This window comes from Oncorhynchus tshawytscha, linkage group LG29 (assembly GCF_018296145.1).
Source record: "Oncorhynchus tshawytscha isolate Ot180627B linkage group LG29, Otsh_v2.0, whole genome shotgun sequence".
In the NCBI taxonomy this organism is placed as follows: Eukaryota; Metazoa; Chordata; class Actinopteri; order Salmoniformes; family Salmonidae; genus Oncorhynchus; species Oncorhynchus tshawytscha.
The window spans coordinates 7,808,395-7,825,508 of record NC_056457.1 but is presented as its reverse complement, the minus strand read 5'-3'; the positions used below and the strand labels follow the sequence as shown (position 1 = coordinate 7,825,508).

Genomic DNA, 17,114 nt, shown 5'->3' with positions numbered 1-17,114 from the left:
CAACGTGGCTGTGAGTGATAGCTACCTCCTTTTGAAGTAGTCCCTGATACATATGATTTTTTATGTATTTCATTTGACGATTGTACATTGGCAATAACAAGGTAGTTTTTTGTTTTGTTTAAATATGATATGGCTTAAATTGTAGAGGTTGGGTATATTATGACCTAAAAGCTGTTATATAGTGCGGCCCTTGTTTGCCGATGTGAAACGGAACAATTGGCTTTTAAGATAAAACTGAATAAATATTAATAGATTTATTGTAGGGCTAGAATAAAGGATTATATAATTAAAAACCTGCCTAAGTTCTCTATAGGAATAGGCCTATACAATCCTAAAATAATTGGTGTTATTACCTTTCACATAAAAATAAATCCATCTCAATATAAAAAATGTAAATGATTATTCTTCCGATACACACTGGCAAATGGATGGATTAGGTATTGTCAAGAGAGTTGTTGTCTCTAGTGTGTGGCAGGCTGGTTAACACTGGGATAAAGTGATTCAAGTTAACGGTAGAACTAATACAATAATTGGCTTATGGAAGCACTTCTCTAAGCGAGAGAAAGGTATATTATATATTTCTATATAAGCTATTTATGTTACCTTTTATATTATTGATCCTAATGATATAGGCCTAGGTGTTTGGCTTGCGGTCGGCTCTGGCACGGCCGTGGCACGATATAACAGGAATACTGTTATATAATGTGATAATATATATAAATATATAAACAGGATATAATGTGATACCTAAGACACATTTTACTTGCGGTCATTAGCGACTGTTAGAATCTATGCTCCATTTCCCTTCTTTTGTCGAAATAGAACAGGATATAATGAGGACTACATGAAATATGTCTTGCATTTAATGGACATAAAAAAAAGGACTGGTCTTGCGATATATTTAGGTTGTTTTCTCTTTATTAAATTATATATATTTTTTGAATAAAATGAACTGAGCAGGCTGGGTTGACATGCTTACAGCCCTGCTAGGACTTTCTAAATATATGAGCAGGCATTTATAAGATTGTGCTGTTATTATTTCTATTAATATTATCTAATATTGTTACTATTTTCTTATATATATATTTTTTTTTTACTGTTTTCCATGTTATTTGGTTAGTTCTTTTAAGCATCCTCATAGATATTTATGTTATCATGGGACTGCCCATATTTCCTTCTGGCCAACACCAATTGGTGGCCAAGGGTTTGCCTTAGGACGCATCAGGGAGATGGGCTGATGGTCTTAGTGGCAACAGACCTAAATATGGGGGGAGTTTTTAGTGGGCAGAATATTAAGACAATTGGAGGTTTACAAAGTTGCAGCTTAACAGTGCATATTATTATGGTACAGCTATATGGACACTTAATCATCATGGTGCTTTTTAATGGTAAGTTTACAAACATTGGTTGTGGTAAGTATCATTATGGTAAGTGGGGAAATAAATATAGAAAGTTATAATTGGAATGGCTTAGCAGATCAAAAAATATACATTTTTACATGGCTAAAATAGAAAGAATATAATATCTATTGTTTACAGGAAACTCATTCTACAAATATAGATTGGTTGGAAAAAGGACTGGGAGGGAGAAATATATTTTTGTCACGGGCAAAGAAATTCAAAAGGGGTGATTTGAATAATTAATACAACTGTTGATCCGATTGTGCAAGCTGTGCAAACAGATCCTCAAGGAAGATGGATTATTTTAAATATGCTATTGGACCAAAAACAGATCTGGCTAATTAATCTATATGGGCCAAATAACGATGATCCACACTTTTTCGAAAATATATATAATAATCTGTTGAGTTCACAAGCAACGGAATAATCTATTATTATGGTGGGAGTTTATAATACGGTTTTAAGTACCTCAATGGATCTTACAAGAAATCACTCTACAAACGATCACCCTCAAGCACAAAGATCATGGATACATTAGAACTAGTGGATATATGGAGGGTGAAAAACCCTGGCCTAGTGAGATAAACATGGAGGAGGCTTAATCAAGCTAGCAGTCTTGATTACTTCCTGGTCTCGTTCTTGCTGGCATCAAAAGTAGAAAAAAAGTATTAATAGGAGACCGAATGGGATCAGACCACCATCTAATTGGCCTCCATTTAACTCTTACAAAATTTCTACTTGGACAGGGATTTTGGAAATTTAATCCAAGCCTATTGGATGACAATTTGTTCTTAACTAAGACAAAATAATTCATAATTGACTTTTTCTTGTACAGCATAGGTACAGCAGTTCCCCTTATTTCATGGGACACTTTCAAATGTACTTTCAGAGGCCATTCAATACAACACTCATCATTAAAACAAAAACAGTTTAGGTCAAAAAAAGATTAGACTAATAAAGGAAATAGAGGAAGTAACAGCGCAGGTAGATGGTAATGGAAACTGTAGTATAGTGGCACAAAATAGGTTAAAGGAAAAACAAAAATAATTGGAGGTACTTATTCAAGAATGATTAAGTGAAAATGGTGAAAACTTTTTTTCTTGAATCTTCAACATAGAAAATCTACCAAAAAGAATTTACAGAAACTCATTACAAATGGAGTTATCCATGATTCACCAAATTATATTTTGAAAAAGGAAACAAAATATTTTAAGTGTATGTTTTATTTTCAGTCTCCTGAATATCCACTGAATGATGTTAACTATAAGGATTTATTTCCTAATAATAATAATAATAAAAAAATAACACATTTACAGAAAGATCTGTGTGAAGGCCAATTTACAGAAGAGGAATTTTGAGGCAAAATCTTTTCAGTCTGGAAAAACACCACGGCTTGACGGTATACCAGTAAAGGTACATCAGACCTTTTTTTTAAGTACTCGGAGATCCCTTATTAACATGTTTTAATTACTCCTATACAAATGGTAGACTTTCAGGTACTCAACAAGATGGTCTGATTTCATTACTACTAAAACAGGACCCAGGTGGTAAGTATAAAGATCCAGTCCATTTAAAAACACTGGAGGCCTCTAACACTTCAATGTTGTGATGTGAAAATCCAGATGAAATGCAGGGCACATAGAATAAAAAAAGGTTTTATCAGATATTGTTCACCTTGATCAGACAGGTTTTTTACATGGATAATATATTGGAGATAAAATACGACAATTACTTGCAACAATTGAACATTATGAAACATCAAAGATAGCAGGCCTGGTCTTCATAGCAGATTTTGAAAAGGTGTTTGATAAAGTACGACCAGAATTTATAAATAAATGCGTGGATTACTTTAATTTGGTTGAATCTCTTATACAATGGGTTAAAGTTATGTACAGCAACCCCAGATGTAAAATAGTAAATAATGTTTACCACTCAGAAAGTAGTGAGCTTTTAAGAGGAGTAAAACAAGGCTGTCCGTTGTCTCCATATCTATTTATTATGGCCTTTGAAATGCTAGCTATTAAAACAAGAACATCAAGGGTTTAGAAATACAGGGGATAAAAACAAAAGTGTCAATGTATGCCGATGACTCTAGTTTTTTTTCCTAAGTCCACAATCTGGATCCCTGAACAGTCTAATTGAAGATCTTGATCACTTTTCTATCCTCTCTGGATTAAAACCTAATTATGACACGGATCGTAAAATAAAAACCGTGTTTACACTGCCTTGTAGTTGGGCTTAGGATGTAGTAGACATACTTGGTATTCACATCTCAAAAAATATAAATTAACTTACCACAATTAATTTCAATAGAAGGTTGCCAAAATTGATAAGATTCTGCAACCATGGAGACTCTTGTCTATTTATGGAAAAATCATATTGAATAACTCTTTGGTCCTATCACAGTTTAATTACGTACTAATGGCACTGCTTACTCCAGATGACTCGTTTTTTTAAATCATATGAGCAAAGAAAAATTCATTTTATTTGGAATGCTAAGCCAGAAAAAATTAAACATACCTATTTATATAATGAATATGAGTTTGGGGGGCTAAAATGATTAAATATTAAATCTTTAAACCTCTCACTAAAAGCTTCACTCATACATAAATTATACTTAAATCCAAAATGGATCTCCAGTAGATTATTAAGAAAGGGTCATCCTTTGCTCAAAAATTGCCATTTTGCCTTCATACAGATTACAACTTCTCATTTCCGACTAATTGAAAATGACATTTTGTTTAAAGTATCGCCCTTTCTTAAACAAGCCATACAAAACAAAGCTGGTTACAATTTCAGTTGACAGCTTAGGATAGAAAACACTAAAGTTTCCAAAAACTGTAAAAATATTGTCTGTGAGTATAACAGAACTGATATTGCAGGCGAAAGCCTGAGAAAAATCCAATCAGGAAGTGACTCTTATTTAGAAACCTCTGCGTTCCTATGCGTCCCTATTGAGCAGTGAAAGGGCTAGCAACCAGATTCCTTTTTCTATGGCTTCCCTAATGTGTCTAGTGTCACAAGACATAGTTTCAGGCTTTTATTTTGAAAAATGAGCGTGAGCGACAACATTGCGTAAGTGGTCACCTGGTGGCTCTCAGAGTGATTTGTGCGTAATAGACAAATGCGGCCATTGTTTCTCTCGCTCCTAATACGAAGCCAACTGAACCGGTTGATATATTATCGAATAGATATTTGAAAAACGCCTTGAAGATTGATTATAAAAAACGTTTGCCATGTATGTCGATATTATGGATATAATTTGGAATATTTTTCGGCGTTGTCGTGACTGCAATTTCCGGTCAATTTCTCAGCCAAAAGTGAAGAACAAACGGAGCTATTTCGGCTACAAAAATAATCTTTATGGAAAAAATGAACATTTGCTATCTAACTGGAAGTCTCGTGAGTGAAAACATCCGAAGCTCAAAAGGTAAACGATTTGATTTGATTGCTTTTCTGATTTGTGACCAAGCTGCTAGCTAGGCATAATGCTATGCTACGCTATCGATAAACTTACACAAATGCTTGTCTTGCTTTGGCTGTAAAGCATAATTTTAAAATCTGAGATGACAGGGTGATTAACAAAAGGCTAAGCTTTGTTTCAATATATTTCACCTGTGATTTCATGAATATGAATATTTTCTAGTAATATTTTTTGTCCGTTGCGTTATGCTAATTAGTGTCAGTTGATGACAATTCTCCCGGATCCGGGAGCGGTAGTTCCAAGAGGTTTAAGAGAGCCAGTTTCATCACAGCGCTTGATGTTTTTTTGCAACTGCACTTGAAGAAACGTTCAAAGTTCACTTTTAAGAAGGCACACCTGTTATTTGAAATGCATTCCAGGTGACTCCCTCATGAAGCTGGTTGAGAGAATGCCAAGAGTGTGCAAAGCTGTCATCAAGGCAACGGGTGGCTATTTGAAGAGTCTCAAATATAAAATCTATTTTGATTTGTTTAAACCTTTTTTGGTTACTACATAATTCCATATGTGTTATTTCATAGTTTTCATGTCTTCACTATTATTCTACAATGTAGAAAATAGTAAAAATAAAGAAAAACCCTTGAATGATTAGGTTTTCTAACATTTTTGACTGGTAGTGTATGTCTGCAGAAGCATAGCCCCATACCGAGCTACATACACAGAGAAAAAACATTCTCTGAGATGAATAGGCAGAAAGCCAACAGCAATTTGTAAAAAAAAAAAATAATAATAATCTAGGGGGCCTCCTGAGTGGCACAGCAGTCTAAGGCGCTGCATCGCGGTGCTAGAAGCATAACTACAGACCCGGGTTCGTTCCCGGGCTGTGTCACAACCGGCCGTGATTGGGAGTCCCATAGGGCGGCACACAATTGGCCCAGCGTCGTCCGGGTTAGGGGAGAGTTTAGCCGAGGCAGTGTTACTTGGCTCATCGCACTCTAGCGACTCCTTGTGGCGGGCCGGGGGCATGCAGGCATGAACGGTGTTTCCTCCGACATATTGGTGCGGCTGGCTTCCGGGTTAAGTGGGCGGGTGTTAAGAAGCACGGATTGGCGGGTCATGTTTCGGAGGACACATGACTCGACCTTCCCCCCTATGACACTTGGGGAGTTACAGCGATGAGATCGAAAATGGGGAGAAAAAGGGGGCAAAAATAAATACATCTAGTTAATCTATAGGGTTTAATGGTGGTGTGATGGAGGCAGATACTTCTACATCTTAGACACAGGCCAGGAGATGTTGTAGTATTACTATGTTACTTACAGCGCACTTAATTCAGACCCCTTGACATTTCCACATTTTGTTATGTTACATCCTTATTCTAAAATTGATTAAATTATTTTTCCCCCTCATCAATCTGCACACAATACCCCTAATGACAAAGCGAAAACAGGTTAAGAAATTTATGCAAATTTATAAAAATAAAAACAGAAATACCTTATTTACATAAGTATTCAGACCCTTTGCTATGAGACTCAACATTGAGCTCAGGTGCATCCTGTTTCCAATGATCATCCTTGAGATGTTTCTACAACTTGATTGGAGTCCACTTGTGATTGGACATGATTTGGAAAGACACACCTGCCTATATAAGTTCCCACAGTTGACAATGCATATCAGAGCAATCAGAGCAAAAACCAAGCAATGAGGTTTTATTGTGCCAAGGCAAAGATCTGAGGAAGGGCACCAAAACATGTCTGTAGCATTGAAGGTCCCCAAGAACACAGTAGCCTCCCTCATTCTTAAATGGAAGAAGTTTGGAACCACCAAGACTCTTCCTAGAGCTGGCCACCTGGCCAAACTTAACAATCGGGGGAGAAGGGGGAGAAGGGACCCGATGGTCACTCTGACAAAGCTCAAGAGTTCCTTGGTGGAGATAGGAGAACCTTCCAGATGGACAACCATCTCTGCAGCACTCCACCAATCAGGCCTTTATGATACAGTGGCCAGACAGAAGCCACTCCTCAGTAAAAGGTACATGACAGCCTGATTGGAGTTTGCCAAAAGTTACCTAAAGACTCTCAGACCATGAGAAACAAGATTTTCTGGTCTGATGAAACCAAGAGTGAACTATTTGGCCTGAATGCCAAGCGTCACATCTGGAGGAAACCTGGCACCATCCCTACAGTGAAGCATGGTGGTGGCATCATCATGCTTTTGAGATGTTTTTGAGCGGCAGGGACTGGGAGACTAGTCTGGATCGAGGGATACATGAGACGGAGCAAAGTACAGAGAAATCATTGGAGAAAACCTGCTCCAGAGTGCTCAGGAACTCAGACTGGGGCGAAGGTTCACCTTCCAACAGGACAACGACTCTAAGCACACAGCCAAAAATGTCAAGCGGTCTGAATACTTTCCGAATGCACTGTAGGTCTTTTAAACAATGCCAGGAAGAAAATATTTTTCTTGATTACAATATTACAATTCACAAGACATGGAGTCAAAAAAAGTATTGCAAAAAGAAGTATCACAATGATCATAATAAAAAAAAATTATTCCAGCCCTACTGCCAATACAAAAATTGTGGATAAGACAACCAAACATTGTGTTAGAGCAGTAGTTGTGGGGAAATGCCAGAATTCTAGGATGTTTGAAGTGTGAAGGGGCATTGTCAGGTGAAATTACCCCCTGGGCCCCGTTCAAAAGTAGTGCACTACATAGGGAATAGGGTGCCATTTGGGACGCACATCAAGTCATTTTTCACCCGTTGAGTGTGGCCTGGGAAGTCTAGTTAATTCCAGCCTCTTTGTATGAGCTGGGAGAAGATCCATCATCACACTGGCACCCTATAGTAACGCAGTCTGAGAGAAGACTGTCCGTCACAGCCGCCATGTGTTGCATCTCAAACAGCCCCCCTAATCCCTATATAGTGCACTACTTCACTATATAAAGAATAGGGGTACCCATGTACGCAGCTTTGAATGAGCATTGAGTGAGCAACGTTCCTCACTTTTACCTTCTCAAAGAGAAACGTGCTTCTTTTATTGCCTTCAACTGAGCTCTGTTTGCTCTCTCAAATGTCTATATTTCCACAATCACTCCAACATTCTCCCTGGTGCCAAAGGTATGCCAGGAATCTTGATGCATCTCAAATGAAACAGTTGTGTTTTTCTTCACAATTTTTTTTGTAAATATACTCTGGAAAAACCACTACTCTAGGGTGATTGAGTTGGATAAGTTATCTACCAAACTCAGCTGGTGTTCTGTGTAATCGAATGGGGCTTATAAGCTCAGTGCTCATATTAGCTTAGTTGGGGGAAGTGTGTGTGTGTGTGTGTGTGTGCGACTGTGTGTGTCTTTGTGTACGTGTGTCACCGCCTGTCTGTCTGTCTGTCTGCGCCTGTGCGTGTGTGTTTGTGCTCGTGCATGCATCGGTGTGTGTCTTTGTGTTGTGTGTGAATGCTTTTGTCCATCAGTTCACCGGGTTCAGTTCATCTCAGCGTACCTCAGTGTTCGAGGAGGTCACTCCCCCTAGTGTCTATAATCAGTAAAACTCATACGTAATCACCATATTCAAAGAAACGTGCTGTTTATACTTTTTTACATAACAGTACCCAATGTACAAACTGAAATCCATCCAAAACATGCACCCCAACGCTAAACCACCTCATTTGTATCATGATAATCCTTTCATATGACCCGTAATCCTGTGGAATATGGAATATCTCTTTTCACCTCATTCAATCTCATCCTGCACACCTACAGAGAGAGAAGCACGAGGCTGCTTCCCAAATGGGTGCCTTTTGCATTCCCTTGATATTTTAAGTAGAAATTGTGCACCAATATTTAATTTTAAAAGCCTGTTAAAATAAATGAAGTGCCCTTTAATATAGACCACATGGAGAATTTAAAACAATTTAAAGACTTGCTAGAGCCAAAATTCATTATTTTTTACATGTTGTCCCTCTGTGCACCCTCTGTGACTTCTAGAAAGGTTTTAACACATTTAACCCCAACGTTGCTCCATGTTCGCCATCATTGTAAATCCCTAGTCATTTTGCTGCTTGGACAAAGTCATTTCTGAAGAATGATTTATTTAATGTGATTATTATTTATTTCATTGTAAGGTCAACCCTGTTACGTGAACTGAACTCTTGTTTAAATGTGGTGGAACTATTCCTTTAAACATTAAACCTTTAATCGTCAAATCCATAGGGAGTGCATCCATAAGTCTAGGGGAAGCTTTGCCTAAAGTAAGTTGAATTAAATTGCCAAAATTATATAGCCTAATTAGCCTATACTTGTCTATACATAAATAAATAAAATCATTCAAAATAGTCTACTATTAGCTTCTTTTAAAAAAAAGTTCTGGATCGTTTTAAAAATCGCTTTGCCGACAGTTACAGAACTCAACTTTCTCTACCGCTCCGCAAGCGGGATTCTCGCTGCTCACCTTCCCACAATCCCCTGCACATTTCTCTGAGTGCCCTCGTTGAAAATGAATTGGGGAGGAACTTCTCCTGCCTCATTCGTTGTTGGTGAAAACCTTCTGTCGGAAGTGAAGACAGCGCACGCAATTTGGGCAGTGCACTAGACAAATACCAAATACATTGTATATGAGTGTTGAGTTGTGACTGTCAGTGAAAAGTAGTGATGTCCCACGTAGGCATATCATAATATTTCAAAATACAGTCGTGGGAAAACAGTTTGGAAAGGAAATACTCAAATCTGTATTTTAATTTATCAAAATTCTCAACTTAATTGAGCTAACAACAGTATAGCCTTATCTTATTGGCACCCCCGGTGAGTGCACTGCACATACTTACTATTTAGAATTGTTGGGGAAATGGTAAATTTGTTTTTGGACAATAATTTCCTCCTGCAGTTTAGATGGGCGTCGTATTCTGTTGCTGTCTCCCCTTCTCGTAGGCCTATTATATGGATCAGACAACGCCTGTTTGTCAGTGTCAGCAGAGTAGGCTAACCAGTAATTTGTCGTATTACAAAAGATTCTGCAAATGTCTCCAGTCATATAAAGTGTAGTATAATTGCATGACATGTGAATAGAAAAGGCAAATTTTTTCCTGTGCAAAAAAAGAAGTACGTATCTGATACATCCTAGGCCTTCTCCTAGGACAGCCATGCATTGAACTGTCTTTTTTTGTGAACAGTGATTGAGTTATATTATAAATTATGATTATCGAATCTACTCATCACATTACCAATAGTGGGCTATCTTACATACAGTAAGTCTGCAAATGCGATTAAGCATCGAATTCTTTATTATAATAGGTGCATTTTTGTGGTGTACATTAGCTTCCCCAAACTTGAAACTCACGTGCCGCCTATTGTCAAATCATAGTGTAAAAGCAGGTGAGCTGGTTGTACCTTATGGTGTTTTGTGGTGGAAAACTGAGCGGGACCAGCATAACACGTCAACTGTTGTAGAATTTGTTTTAAGTACCCCCCCAGAGGAAGTTGACGCCACACTTTCAACCTAATTTCCTGTCCGAGAAAGGAAATGCACGTTTAGGTTCCACCTCTGAAGAATGACAAAGCTTACTTATTGGGTGTGGGAATTTCCATGTGGAGTTTATAAACATGAACAAATAGAGAGCACTGACAGCTGTCAGTGTAACTAGCTAGCTAACCTTATACAGCTAGCTAATGTTTTTAGTGGCCCTATGGCCAGGTGGCCCTATATGGCTGGTTCTGGATTTGTTCTAAACATTGATTTAAGGAAAAATTGTGGCTACGAATCTAGTTAGAAAGACTTAGACGAAGCTCCTGTTATATGGATATTGAAAGATTGTTGAAAAACACATATCAGCTTTGTAATGGACACGTTGCAAACTTTGGTAGGTAAGCTGCTGGCAGGCTTTGGCACAGCAAAGTAAAGTCAGCCTGTGCTCATGGTTCTCACAGGGGAAGTGAAATGATAGGCTACAATGACTTTGCTCATGATCATGCACGCCGCAAAATGACATGTAACTATAACATGCTGACCACACCGTTCGCGTCACGTGCACGAGCGTTGAAGAATAAATGTGCACATACATGTTATTCAATCATTGCACCCACACTGCATGCGCGCGTAAACAAGCGTCTGCGTAGCCACGTGCTAAAATAGAACCTGGTTATATTTGTGACGCTTGATGCGCTGCAAGTCCCACCTCTCCCATCTCCTTATTGGTTTTTAGGAGCAAATACCCACGTGGGTGATTGAAAGATTAACTGAGGTCCACACTCCAGTCCAATTGGTGGTGGAAATGCACCTTAAAGTTGGTCAGTCCAAAGAAGAAGAATAAACGTGAAGGAGGAGAGATTACTAGAAACAAACTCTGTTTCCCTTTTTATCAATTAATTGTCGGAGTAGAGGACCTTGTGCATTTCAGGTAAAATAACAACCCAATGTTTATATCCCAGGACAAATTAGCTAGCAACAGCAAGCTAGCTATCTAAATTGCCATAAATGTTTTAATGCTTTACGACCTGTCCCCAATTAATATAGTTGGTTCAGAGTTCCGTTTTGATACTCTAACCTGTGTGTCCTGATCGTATCTGGTGTGGGTGGACAAAATCAACATGCGCACGATTGCGCACGGTCTGGTCAGTTCCTTGAATTTCTGGCTAGACACTTGAGGTTTCTAGCTGTCGCTACACCAATCAAAACAGTGGAGCGTATAGTGAAGCAAGACTTTACTGGTCAAAAGACATTTATCTTGGGGCGACAGGGGCAGGCCAAATGCTATATAAACTGGTTAGATATGTATTTTGTATAGAGACTAGCTAGAAGAAGAAAAAAGTGAAAATGTACAAATTATCCAATGGATTATGACCCTTTTCTGGGGCGGGGGGGTGTTGCACCCCCTATTATTATTTGTTCCATGGCTCAGGTGGCCAAGTGGACACAAGGCTATTTGGCCCTTCAAAGAGGAATAACTTTTTTGCTGTTTCTGATTAAGAAACAATGCAATGGGGTGGTAACATTAAAATAAATGTTACCAGCCCTGAAGCAAAGCGTAGGCTGAAAATAATTTGTCATATCATAGGAAAAGACAACGCATTCACACGGATTTGCACAAAATGACAGTTCGGATTTGTCACTTCAAGGCCAACTAGATCATACTTTGATTAAAACCAGGACTTATTGACTTAAGTCGTTGTGCAACATCATGGGTAACCTCTGGCCATTGACTTTCAGCTAGAAAAAGTGGATTTCTTCTGGTGTGGGCGTTTAACAAATGTGAAGCTTGTATTCAATTGCCCCTCCCTGTTGCACACAACAAGCTTCCATTCCCCCTGCCACAAGGGCATTTATGTCTGATTTAAAACGAAATCATAATCTCTATTACAATCAACACTTTAATTTTATTTGGCACTTAATAGGCACTTACTGTAGTGTTTTTAAAAATGTAACCTCTTGAGATGGGAAAATGTGTTTTTTTATGAAGTCAAACATGTTCTCTTTATGACAGAATGTTCAAATTAGATGAACGTGTTTTTGGACAAAGAGGCACAGAATTGGTGGAACGACCCAGTGCACTGCTTTTGACTGGAGCCTTATGCACTATGTAGGGAATATGGTGCCATTTGGGATACAGTCAGGGTGTCAGTGTGTTCTGACCCATACTAGCAGACAGTTTGTTCACATCGAGATGGGTGCTTTCATAGTCTCACCTGCTGAGCATACTAGAGAGAAACACAATGAGCTCCGGCTCGCGTCATCCGCGAACAGACGGCCATCATTACTCCATAAATACGCTTCTAGCACAGCGCATTTAGTCCAAAAGCAGGGAAAAACAGGGCAGACAAAAGATACATTAGCAGGCATCTGTATCTCTGTATATTGGTCTCCTGGAACAGACTACGTAGGCGCTAAGCTATCAGCTCGGTGCGGCATAATAGAGCCGGTCTGGACAGAGATGCATGACTCATAGCGCTCATCCCTCATGAGTAATTGACAAGTTTAGTTGAGCAATTTCGAATGACTTGTAGTTGAAACTGTTTTGTTGGTTAAAATCTCATTTGGTGGGTTTGCCTAGTTTGTCCTATCACTAAAATCAAGTATGTTACACAAAAATAACATACTGTATGCCATTAAGCAGCCTCTTTTATCCAAAGCAACTTACAGTCATGCGAGCATACATTTTTCATATGGGTGGCCCCAGCGTGAAATTTTCAAATGGGTGGCCCGAGCAGGAATCAAACCCATGATTATTGGCAATGCAAGCACCATGCTCTACCAACTGAGCCACATAGGACCACAATGATAATTTGTCATATTTACCTCCAAAATAATGTAACTAAGCACCTAAATAGCAGTAGGCATCCATAGAAACAAAGCCTACTGTTTGCACCTCTGGCATCTAAGCATATAATAGTGTTGTATGAGAAGCACCCAGACATCCCCCCCCCCCTGGTGTAGGGGCTTGAAAGGATTGTCAGACTTGATTTTTACAGGCCTCGTCTGCCTCCTACATGGTCTGCTTCCAGCAGCATATCCATAGAACTACCATGAGAATCTAGCTGGGTTCAAGGATAGTCCACCATGTCATTAATACATGAACACTGCTATCTCTCTGCAGTGGGATTCTGTGTGTGTGTGTGTGTGTGTGCGCAAGCTTATGTACTTGTGTGTGTGTGTTTCTCAAGTCTTTTCACAACAAAGAGCATATTGTTAGGAAACATGACTGTTTTTTAAATGTGTTTAGAGTCATCGACAACAACAATGCAGCGGTGTGAATCCAATAGAGACATCAGAATATGTTATGTCCCAAATGGCACTCTATTCCCTATATAGTGCACTACTTTAGACCAGAACCCTATGGATCCTATATAGTGAATAGGGTGCCATTTAGGACGCATACTATATGTGGAGGTAATTAGAGCTGATTTCTCTCCCCAGAGGAAGTCAAACACACAAAGGTCAGAATAACAACAAACGCCTACACACTCTGCTACTGCACTGCAGGGGCAGCTCCACACACACAGTACTTAGTGTTTCTGGAGTGCTGGACAACCTTTAATCTGTTCCCTAGGCTCACATTGGAGTTTTTTTTAACATCACAAAAAACGTCTTCCTCTTCTGAATTATAAATGGTCTTTTAGTTTAGACCAGGGGTTTCAAACTTAATTCGTGGAGGGCTGTGTGTCTGCTGGTCTTTGGGACTTCCTTTCAATATGCAGCAATCTAAAGTTGCTACATCCATTTTTGAGCATTGAAGTAATGATATATAGCCATTGGTTCTAGAAGAAAATAACTTATGAATGCCTCATGAGTAGAGGTCGACCGATTATGATTTTTCAAAGCCGATACCGATTATTGGAGGACCCCCCTCAAAAAAAATGTATTTGTAATAATGACAATTACAACAATACTTAATGAACACTTATTTTAACTTAATATAATACATCAATAAAATCAATTTAGCCTCAAATAAATAATGAAACATGTTCAATTTGGTTTAAATCATGCAAAAACAAAGTGTTGGGGAAGAAAGTAAAAGTGCAATATGTGCTATGTAAGAAAGCTAACGTTTCAGTTCCTTGCTCAGAACATGAGAACATGTGAAAGCTGCTGGTTCCTTTTAACATGAGTCTTCAATATTCCCAGGTAAGAAGGTTTTAGGTTGTAGTTATTATAGGAATTATAGGACTATTTCTCTCTATACAATTTGTATTTCATATACCTTTGACTATTGGACGTTCTTATAGGCACTTTAGTATTGCCAGTGTAACAGTATAGCTTCCGTCCCTCTCCTCGCTCCTACCTGGGCTCGAACCAGGAACACATCGACAACAGCCACCCTCGATGCAGCGTTACCCATCGCTCCACAAAAGCCGCGGCCCTTGCAGAGCAAGGGGAACAACTACTCCAAGTCTCAGAGCGAGTGACGTTTGAAAAGCTATTAGCGCACACCCCGCTAACTAGCTAGCCATTTCACATCGGTTAAACTGACTAATCTCGGGAGTTGATAGGCTTGAAGTCATAAACAGCGCAATGCTTGAAGCATTGCGAAGAGCTGCTGGCAAAACGCACGAAAGTGCTGTTTGAATGAATGCTTACGAGCCTGCTGGTGCCTACCATCGCTCAGTCACACTGCTCTATCAAATATTAAATCATAGACTTAATTATAACATAATAACACACAGAAATAAGAGCCGTAGGTCATTAATATGGTCGAATCCGGAAACAATAATTTCGAAAACAAAACGTTTATTATTTCAGTGAAATACGGAACCGTTCGGTATTTTATCTAACGGGTGGCATCCCTAAGTCTAAATATTCTTGTTACATTGCACAACCTTCAATGTTATGTCATAACTACGTAAAATTCTGGCAAATTAGTTCGCAACGAGCCTGGCGGCCCAAACTGTTGCATATACCCTGACTCTGCATGCAATGAACGCAAGAGAAGTGACACAATTTCACCTGGTTAATATTGCCTGCTAACCTGGATTTCTTTTAGCTAAATATGCAGGTTTAAAAATATATACTTATGTGTATTGATTTTAAGAAAGGCATTGATGTTTATGGTTAGGTACAGTCATGCAACGATTGTGCTTTTTTCTCAAATGCGCTTTTGTTAAATCATCCCTCATTTGGCAAAGTTGGCTGTCTTTGTTAGGAAGAAATAGTCTTCACACAGGTCGCAACGAGCCAGGCGGCCCAAACTGCTGCATATACCCTGACTCTGTTACAAGAGAAGTGACACATTTTCCCTAGTTAAATGAAATTCATGTTAGCAGGCAATATTAACTAAATATGCAGGTTTAAAAATATATACTTGTGTATTGATTTTAAGAAAGGCATGGATGTTTATGGTTAGGTAGACTTTGGAGCAACGACAGTCCTTTTTCGCGACTGCGCACCGCATCGATTATATGCAAAGCGGAACACGCTAGATAAAATAGTAATATCATCAACCATGTGTAGTTAACTAGTGATTATGATTGATTGATTGTTTTTTATAAGATAAGTTTAATGCAAGCTAGCAACTTACCTTGGTTTCTTACTGCATTCGCGCAACAGGCAGGCTCCTCGTGGAGTGCAATGTAAAGCAGGTGGTTAGAGCATTGGACAAGTTAACCGTAAGGTTGCAAGATTGAATACCCGAGCTGACAAGGTAAAAATCTGTCGTTCTGCCCCTGAACAAGGCAGTTAACCCATCGTTCCTAGGCCATCATGGAAAATAAGAATGTGTTCTTAACTGACTTGCCTAGTTAAATAAAGGTGTAAAAAAAAAAAAAAAAAAATTTTTTTTTGTCCAAATCGGTGTCCAAAAATACCGGCCCTAATTATCGGCCATTCCGATTAATCGGTCGACCTCTACTCATGAGCTCAGTGAATCCGTCTTACACCATCAGAAACCAAAATATAAGCTTGTTTTACTCCAATGGATGTAAACAATGTCACTGTAAACAAACACAGCTTCAAAACTATCATTTAGATCTCATGGCTGGTCGGTCCTTTGACCCATAGCTCCATCTATGAATTTGAGTGGTTACATTTCTCCAGGCCCATCACTGAGCTGTCCATCAAAGTGGTGGAGTGGCCGCTTTGTTATTGTTTAAACTGCAGATTGCTAGTTTAAGACCTAGACAACCAGATGAGGGGAGTTCCTATCCAATCAATGGCCTTTATTGATCAATCAAGTACAAGGGAGGAGTTTGACATCCCTGGTTTAGACTGTTACGTCCAAAATACCTTCCAGTCCCACTCATCAACAACAACAAAAACACAAGCTGTGTGTGTGCATAGGGCTGTGATGGTAATTGAAGAACCTGTATAACTGACAGGTATGGGTTTCATAAATTTAGTTCAATTTAGATAAACCTAATAGCGGGAAATTATTATAAAAATAAATTATAATTATAACAGTCTAAAATCTATTATCTATTCATCTTTCTACATCGGCTCCTATTTACAACTTTCCTTTGATGCTCAAGCAGCTAATATGCGAGATGCACGGGGAGTGCAGAGCGCTATAGGCTATGGGACTTCAGTAAAAAAAACATTTGATGAGGGGGCTTTCTTTTATACAATGCACGTTTCATTGCTTGCTAGGAGATAAAGAAATCTGTTTCCTTAAAAATAAAAGGTTGGATGTGTCTGACTATTCATTACTATTCAACAGCAGTCGACAAGGTTGTTCTGGCTCTGAGGCCTATAATGCTCTAATATTGTGTAAAATGGACAACGTGCCAATCCTCTCCAACCTGGCTGTCGGTTTCCGTGTACATTGGCCCGGCCAATTACCGTAACCTCAAATTCTAAGAACATCACAGCCTTA

At 38.9% G+C, this 17,114-nt stretch overlaps 1 protein-coding gene across 1 annotated transcript in view; it reads right to left on the bottom strand.

The window, feature by feature from the left end:
• The window catches only part of ptprn2 (protein tyrosine phosphatase receptor type N2), a 259,239-nt gene that overhangs the window by 154,512 nt on the left and 87,613 nt on the right, over positions 1-17,114 (bottom strand). The window lies entirely within an intron of this gene.